Source organism: Ahaetulla prasina, chromosome 9, assembly GCF_028640845.1.
Source record: "Ahaetulla prasina isolate Xishuangbanna chromosome 9, ASM2864084v1, whole genome shotgun sequence".
In the NCBI taxonomy this organism is placed as follows: domain Eukaryota; kingdom Metazoa; phylum Chordata; class Lepidosauria; order Squamata; family Colubridae; genus Ahaetulla; species Ahaetulla prasina.
Window position 1 is genome coordinate 4333790 of NC_080547.1, and position 8548 is coordinate 4342337.

The 8548-nt window shown below is 46.3% G+C and overlaps 1 protein-coding gene across 2 annotated transcripts in view; it reads right to left on the reverse strand.

Moving 5' to 3' along the window:
* Positions 1-695, reverse strand: part of PHYHIP (phytanoyl-CoA 2-hydroxylase interacting protein) — an 81633-nt gene extending 80938 nt beyond the window's left edge. Inside the window, exon 1 of one of the 2 annotated variants that reach the window (XR_009156519.1) lies at positions 263-693. The gene's annotated coding sequence lies outside the window, so the exon portion shown is untranslated. Of the gene's footprint in view, positions 1-262 lie in introns of both variants that reach the window. The other variant, XM_058194855.1, reaches the window with a different exon arrangement.
* Positions 696-8548: the final 7853 nt, after the last annotated feature.

Consider the following 8548-nt stretch of genomic DNA (forward strand, 5'->3'; position numbering starts at 1 on the left):
CGTCTCGGGCTCGAAGGCGAGCCTCCAAGGTCACCCTTGGAGGATTTGGGCGATCCACTGCCCTCCTGTAAAACGGGATCTCTCCCGGTCGGTTCGAGACCCGGCTGAGGAGGAGGATGGATGGGATTTGGGGGTATCAGGAAGGATGGAAGCTCGCTCCAAAACGCGCCGCGATCGCGCTACCTCCCCCATCACCCGCGGACCCGCCACACCTCTGGCGCAGGAGGCTCGGCTCGCTCGGGGCTTCGCAACGCCGCCTTACCTGGCTCCGCAGGAAGCGCCGGACCGCTGCGAAGTGAACGTGGCTGCGGCTGCGGTGTTGGGGAAGCCAGAAACCGGGCAAGGCAGATCCCGGGCTGAAGAAGAGCAGCGCTCGCTCCCCAAACGCGCGCAAGCCTTTATTTTATTTTATTTTATTTTTCCCCGATCCGCGCAAGAAGTCACCACGCCGGCGAGCCCTTGCGACGATCCCGGCGGCTGCTGCTGTTGCTGCTGCGGCTGCTTCCCATGCCAGAAGCCCACCAAGGGGGAGGGGGATGGAGAAGAAGCCCGGCTTAGCCCGAGCTTAGCCCGAGCCGCTGCGCCGCCCCGCTCAGGATCCCGATCCGGAAAGCCGCGCAAACCTCGCCGGCAACCTGCAAAGCCAAGCCAAGCCAAGTCAACTCAAGCCAAGCCAAGCTCCGGCGCGGCATGCGGAGAAGGGGAGGAGGGCAGAGCGGGGCGGGCAAAGCTAGAGGATGCCGACTCCCCCTCGACCAATCGCCGGCCGACTTGCCGAGCATCGGGGAGGAGGCAAGGTTTTTGCATCCTTCCTCCCTCCCTCCCTCCCTCCCTCCATCTCTCTCTCTCTCTCCAGCCCCCCCCCCCCAACTTCTTGTGTGCGCCAGGCTGCAGTCGCTGCGCTTCTCCCGGTGTGGCCGGGATCGCGCAAGCCCCGGAGGAGAGAGAGAGAGAGAGCTGCCCCGCCGGGGAAGCGCCCAAGACAGGCGGCTGCTGCTGCTGTTGGTGGTGCTGGAACGGGACTAGCGACCGGTTGCCCAAGAAGCGGCGCGGATCTGCAGCTCGCCGTCTCCGCAGAGCGACCTGCAGAGCTCTGCAGAGCGGCCTCCGAGGCGAGGAAGCCCCGGCGCGATCGTCGCGTATCCTAAAGAGAGAGAGAGAGAGAGTAATTTGGGAAGGTCGCCCTCCCAGAAGCCTCATCCTGCTACTTGGCTACGGTAGCGCGTATCCTAAACAAAAGGGGGGGGGGGAGAAAGAGGGCAAGTAATTTGGGAAGGTCGCTTTCCCATAAGCCCCGACAACGCGCTATTTGGCCTATGGTAGCGCATATCCTACTAGTGGCTCAACGGACTAAGTCTGTCTGTTATTAACACAGCTGCTTGCAATTACTGCAAGTTCAAGTCCCACCAGGCCCAAGGTTGACTCAGCCTTCCATCCTTTATAAGGTAGGTAAAATGAGGACCCAGATTGTTGGGGGCAATAAAAAAGTTGACTTTGTATGTAAATATAGAAATGGATGAAGACTATTGCTTAATACATTGTAAGCCGCCCTGAGTCTTCGGAGAAGGGCGGGATATAAATTCAAAAAAAAAAAGAGAGAGAGAGAGAGAGACAAGAGGGCGAGTAATTTGGGAAGGTCGCCTTCCCATAAGCCCCTACAACATGCTATTTGGCGCATATCCTAAAGAGAGAGAGAGGGGGGGGCAAGTAATTTAGGAAAAAAGAGGGCGATGAATGCGCGAAGGTTGCCTTCTCATGAGCCTGGTCATGCTTCTTGGCTATGGTAGCGCATATCCTAAAGCAGTGGTCACCAACTAGTGGTCCATGGGCTACTGGTGGTCCGCGAGAAAATTTTGGTGGTCCGCAGAAAAATTATTTGCATTTTTTATATTGCACTAAATCAGGGGTCCTCAGACTACGGTCCCTGGTCTCCCCCTTCGAGGTTTTTTTGTATGGGTCGGAGGGGGGCAGAAATTCTGACTTGGGGTCTGCTTTGGCCTCCTGGTGGCCGAAGGCTGGAGGGAAGTGCTGCCGGTGGCAAAGAGCTGGAGGGTCTTGTTCCACTGGGACTGCATCATGGCCTGGAACTGGCTGACCATCTCAGCCTGCTGAGCCTTTAGGTGCTGGTACCTGGCCTTGCCCTCCTGCAGGTCTTCCCTCTGCTTGGAAAGCCTATGCTCCTAGTCCTCAGTGAGCTGCTTCTGCTGAGCCTTCTTCTCAGTTAAATCCAATTTGAACTGATCCAGTTGTAGAAAAAATGCTTTTAAAAGTTTTTTAAAAAAGGCTCTGATGATCACACGGCTCAGCTGGGATCGTCAGAACCTGTTAAAGGCATTTTTTTACAACCTCTTTGGCTGAAGAGGTGTAAAAAAATATTTTTAAGGGGTTCTGACAATCAGGCAACTCAGCTGGAATAGTCAGAACCTTTTAGAAGCATTTTTTTACAACCTCTTCAGCCGAAGAGGTTGTAGAAAAAATGCTTTTAAAAGGTTCTGACAATCAGGCAACTCAGCTGGGATCATGAGAACCTTTTAAAGGCATTTTTTTTACAACCTCTTTGGCCGAAGAGGTTGTAGAAAAAATGCTTTTAAAAGGTTCTGACAATCAGGCAACTCAGCTGGGATTGTGAGAACCTTTTAAAAGCATTTTTTTACAATCTCTTCAGCCAAAGGGGTTGTAGAAAAAATGCTTTTAAAAGTAAAAAAAAACAAGTTGGCCATGGTCACGTAGTCACATTACCCCACACACACACCAAGCCACTCCCACAGAACCAGTAGTAACAAATTGTACATTTCACCACTGAACGTAATGTCCCTTAGGCGAGACATGTTTCATGTAATATTTGCCCTCTCCTCTATTTCCACGCTCCATCATTCATGTCCACAAATGACATGTGCCAATATATAAGGTGGATTTACATGTGTGAAGTGGCCCATTATGTTTTCACACTCGTCCGGGATCCGTGGAGGGAAGGAAGGAAGGAAGGAAGGCAATCCAGTTTGGGTGCCTCGTTAAAACGATGCTTCAATTAAGGATCGCAGAAGAGCCAGTCAACGCAATTAATGGAGAAGCGCAGCCGCATCCACTTCAAGAGGATAAATAGACAACATTCTTGACACTGAAAAACTAGAAGGGAAACGGGTTAGTCTTCTGAAATGCTACCTGGCTGCTCCAAGTGTGGTTCTTCTTTTAACAAAAGGCCAGTGTGGAACTCCTGGGTTTGAATTTTTGCAGCAATATTCAAATCGGCGGCGTCAAATATTTGAGTTTTTCCTGCTTGATTCCCCAGTTAGAAAAGAATACAGGATAACAGTGTTGGGAGGGACCTTGGAGGTCTTCTAGTCCAGGGATCTCCAACCTTGGCAACTTTAAGACTTGTGGACTTCAACTCCCAGGGTCCCTCAGCCAGCAAAGCTGGCTGAGGAACTCTGGGAGTTGAAGTCCACAAGTCTTAAAGTTGCCAAGGTTGGAGACCCCTGTTCTAGTCCAAGTACCTGCTCAGGCAGGAAACCCTAAACCAGAGTTCCCCAACCTTTTTGGCTTTGCAGACCGGGAGATGGGGAGGGGATTGTTTCATGCAAGTGGGAGGCACACACACAAACCTTTCATGCATATCAAATGATCTAAGTGCCAAAGCCCACTGCAACTACATAGCAAAAAAGGCTCTAAGAGTTGTAAACCTAATCTTGTGTAGCTTCTTTTCCAAAACACCACACTACTAACCAGAGCATATAAAACATTTGCTAGATCAATTCTAGAATACAGCTCGCCTGTCTGGAACCCTCACCACATTTCACAATACAATTGAACATGTCCAGAAATATTTTACAAGAAGAGTTCTCCACTCCTCTGAAAACAACAAAATACCTTACCCCACCAGACTTGAAATCCTAGGCTTAGAAAACTGAGAACTCCGTCGCCTTCGACAAGACCTGAGTTTAACTCATAGAATCATCTATTGTAATGTCCTTCCTGTTAAAGACTACTTCGGCTTCAATTGCAATAATACAAGAGCAACCAATAGATTTAAAATCAATGTTAACCGCTTTAATCTAGATTGCAGAAAATATGACTTCTGTAACAGAATCATCAGTGCTTGGAACATTTTACCTGACTCTGTGGTCTCTCCCCATAATCCCAAAAGCTTTAACCAAAAACCCCATTCCTAAGAGGACCATAAGGGGCGTGCATAAGAGCACAAACGTGCCTACTGTTCCTGTCCTATTGTTTTTCGTTTTTCTTTATATATATATATATATATATACATACATACATACATACATACATACATATATATATATATATATACATACATACATACATACATACATATATATATATATATATATATATATATATATATATATATATATATATATATATATACATACATACATACATACATACATACATATATATATGCTTATACCTCCTTATATTTCCTCATATATATGTTTATATACTATATAATCTTTTGTGTGATGCTTATATATATTGTATGTGTATGTATGTATGTTATGACAAATAAATAAATAAATAAATAAATAAATAAACAAACAAACAAACAAACAAATAAATAATGGAGCGTGTGCACACACACAAGTGAGGATACTTCCGCAGCCTGGTTCTGAACCCACCGGTAGTGGGCTGCAGCCCAGGGTTTGTGGACCCTTGCCCTATACCATTTCAGATGAAGATTCTCTACCTTGAATCCCCTCTAGATGTTTTGCAACTGCAAGGTAGCTTATCTGTTACCTAGACACATTTGGTGGGATTCATCCGGTTCGGGCATACCAGTAGTTCCAACAATCAGCTGGGAGCAAATTGGTTCGCTCCGATAATCAGTTGGGGCCGCCCGCCCACCCCTGCGCGCTTCACTTACCTTTATCTTCTCAGCTGCTTCACATGGCAGAGTGGACTGCCGTGCCTCAGCTGTCTTAGTCCTCAGAAGTAATGCGGAAGTTTAGTTTTGTTAAAACTGCGAGCATAGCGCAAATGAGGTGTGGGCGCACGTGAGGTGCACGATCACCAAACCGGTTGTTAAACCAGCAGGACCCACCACTGATTTGGAAGATACCACAATGGAAAAGGTTGGGTTAGAAAACAGTTGTTGTGGTCCGCCAGCAGCCTGAGGACCTGGCAGCAGAGTCAGACAGTGAGGAGACTGGTGAGGATGATGGGTCAGTCCTTGAGTCAGGGGAAGGCCCGGACGAGGGCTCTGTATCGAAGGCAGGGATGGGGCCAGGGCCATCTGGAAGCAATGCGCAGACTCCAGAGTCTCCAGAGGTGGACAGCAGAGAGGCAGAGGTACAGAAGGAACCTGTTCCTAATACACACATGCGAAGAGCTGCCAGAAGGCAAGAGCAGCTGAAGAAAAAAGGACAACTCAGGAGTAAGGCCAGAAGATGATTGGCCACTCCCATAAGGCTTAAAAGAGCAGCAACGAGCTGTTAGATTCTTTGTAGAAAAGCAACGTTGATTCCATTGCTTCTTGTCAGCCTCTCTTGAACTTTTTTTTTTTTTTAACATTTATATCCCGCCCTTCTCCGAAGACTCAGGGCGGCTTACAGTGTGTAAGGCAATAGTCTCATTCTATTTGTATATATTTACAAAGTCAACTTATTGCCCCCCCAACAATCTGGGTCCTCATTTTACCTACCTTATAAAGGATGGAAGGCTGAGTCAACCTTGGGCCAAAAAAGCCTTTGGCAGGTTGCCAAAGACAACAAAGGTTGGTGATAAGGCCAACGGACTGTTTATGAAGAATTTTGTTTTGGACGAAGCTGCGAATGAATTAATTCTCAGCTGCTTTAGTAAAATAAGTTTGTTGAGGACTGACTTGTGTTTAGTAATCACTACTTGGGCCTTGGTCACAACAATAGTATGTGATGACCCAGGGCACAGAGGCAACATAGGCAGTTGGCAGTTCAAACTACCCCTTTATTGCTCCAAATTTCCCCAAACGCTCCCACATTTCTGGCAAGTCCCAGAGCGAAGTGACAACACACACACCTCAAGCAGCCTCTGGCTGCAAATAATCCAGCCCAATGCTGTGAGTACCATGGCTGCAAAGCAAAAAATCCAGCAGAGCAAGTCCAGGAGTCCAGGAAGCAAGGCAAGTACCCAGAAATTCAGAAAGAATGCAAGGAATTGAGGAAAGTTCAAATGTCGGCATTCGACACACCAGGAATGCAGTGTTTGTTCCTGATAAATGCCCTTCCCCACAGCGTCTCCTTAAGTCTCAGTCCCCAGGTGTGCCTTGAGAAGAGGGATGGAGTGCTTTCCTCCCAAGTAGCCGAGTCACTCTGCTCTGTTCTCGCCTTCTCTCCAGTCTCCATGCTCGAGGATCAGGAGGGGGCGGTCCCTGCTCATCACCTGAGCTCTATCTCTCATGTTCACTGCTTAGCCTCGCTTGGTCATCCTGCCCCACTTCCTCCCTGCCTACAAGCCGTCCCAATCCTGAAAGGCCCTGGCCTGACTCGGCCTGCTCCTCTCCATATTCCTCTGAAGCCAATGAAGCCACCCCCTCGATCTCTGGAAGCCAAAATAGGCCTGGAAGGGGCGGGGTGGGGAGAGGCAGAGCCAGCCATCAATTTCGCTACCGGTTCATCTGAGCCGGCTGAATTCCACCACTGATATCAACCTTCGATCAGAAAAGACATGAAACATCCCTCCTGCAATAGTCCCCTTTTTTCATTTTCACTGTGCCATTTTGGAGCGGAAGACTGGCTTGCTGATATCAGCCAGCCGGTCAGTGCTTTCCAAGTCGAAAAGCAAACGTACCTACTTTAAACTGGGATATGCGGTCCTTTTGTTCCTGTGGATTGCTGTAGCCTCTGGAGTAGCACAGACAGAGTGGAAAGATTACCATAGCTGCATTCAGATAACGTGCTTAACCTGTTCGCTGAATTAACTCATTTTCTGGGCTAAGTTTGCACGATACGGGTAACCCACAAAAACAAGCCAACCAAGGTTCCCAATTAAGCCTAATTAGTATGCCATACACATGTAGCTGGTATGTTTCTTGCTGCCGCAGGGGTCTGATGGGCACTTGCCCGTGGGCCCCACGAGCATAGGGGCCCCATACTAATCTGTCTATGTTAACCCTTCAATGCATCTTGTATCATATAAATACAGCAACTGCATGGTTTACTGAGTATTTAGTGTGTTTTTCAAGCCTTCTGTATTGTTCACATGTTTATCATGTTGATTTGTTGCTACTGCACAGCATGTTTTTAATGGTTCAACCCCAATTTTGTTGGAAGTGCCAATAAAATAAATATGTGTTTAATTTTATCAACCAATTACATTTTTATTCCTGTGAGTAGTTGCCGTAGGGGCCTCAGTACACTGCTTTGCCCGGGGCTCATAATCCTGTTAAGACTGCCTTGAGTTTGGCAGTTTAGTAGGAATACAAACAATGCCATGACTGGGAAGGGCAAAGTTGATATTTTTGTCCTTGTTGTTTGAGATGTGGGTTGTTTTCAAGGAACTCTGTTAATTTGGTCTATTGTGGTTTAACACATCTGTTTTGCTTCGCCAAAATATGCTGGAAAACTGCATTTTGGAATTTTGTATGTATCCTGTAGCTGGTTGCCATTAGATTTTAACTTTACATTCCTAAGTGGGAGTTTTCCCAAAGTGTAAGAAAACAGCAAAAAAAGCTGAGATTTCAGGAGCCACAGGTTGCCCACACTTGGTTTAATTAGACTTAGAATAACTTTATTGTCACTTTGAATGTACACTAATCAGCATACATTAAAATGAAATTTCACTGCATACAGCTCTCAAAGGGTGATCACTTCTGATATACACTACATAAACATGACAAAATAAATAGAATAGAATAGAATAGAATAGAATAGAATAGAATAGAATAGAATAGAATAGAATAGAATAGAATAGAATAGAATTGTTATTGGCCAAGTGTGATTGGACACACAAGGAATTTGTCTTGGTGCATATGCTCTCAGTGTACATAAAAAAAAAGATACGTTCATCAAGGTACAACATTTACAACACAATTGATGGTCAATATATCAATATAAATCATAAGGATTGCCAGCAACAAAGTTATAGTCATACAGTCATAAGTGGAAAGAGATTGGTGATGGGAACTATGAGAAGATTAATAGTAGTGCAGATTCAGTAAATAGTTTGACAGAGGGAATTATTTGTTTAGCAGAGTGATGGCCTTCGGGGAAAAACTGTTCTTGTGTCTAGTTGTTCTGTTGTGCAGTGCTCTATAGCGTTGTTTTGAGGGTAGGAGTTGAAACAGTTTATGTCCTGGATGTGAGGGATCTGTAAATATTTTCACGGCCCTCTTCTTGATTGGTGCAGGATACAGGTCCTCAATGGAAGGCAGGTTGGTAGCAATTATTTTTTCTGCAGTTCTAATTATCCTCTGAAGTCTGTGTCTTTCTTGTTGGGTTGCAGAACCGAACCAGACAGTTATAGAGGTGCAAATGACAGACTCAATTTTGAAAAGCTATAGGTTGTGTTTGATGGTGAAAATATCTGCAAATCGTAGGACTTTAGAAAGGAAATT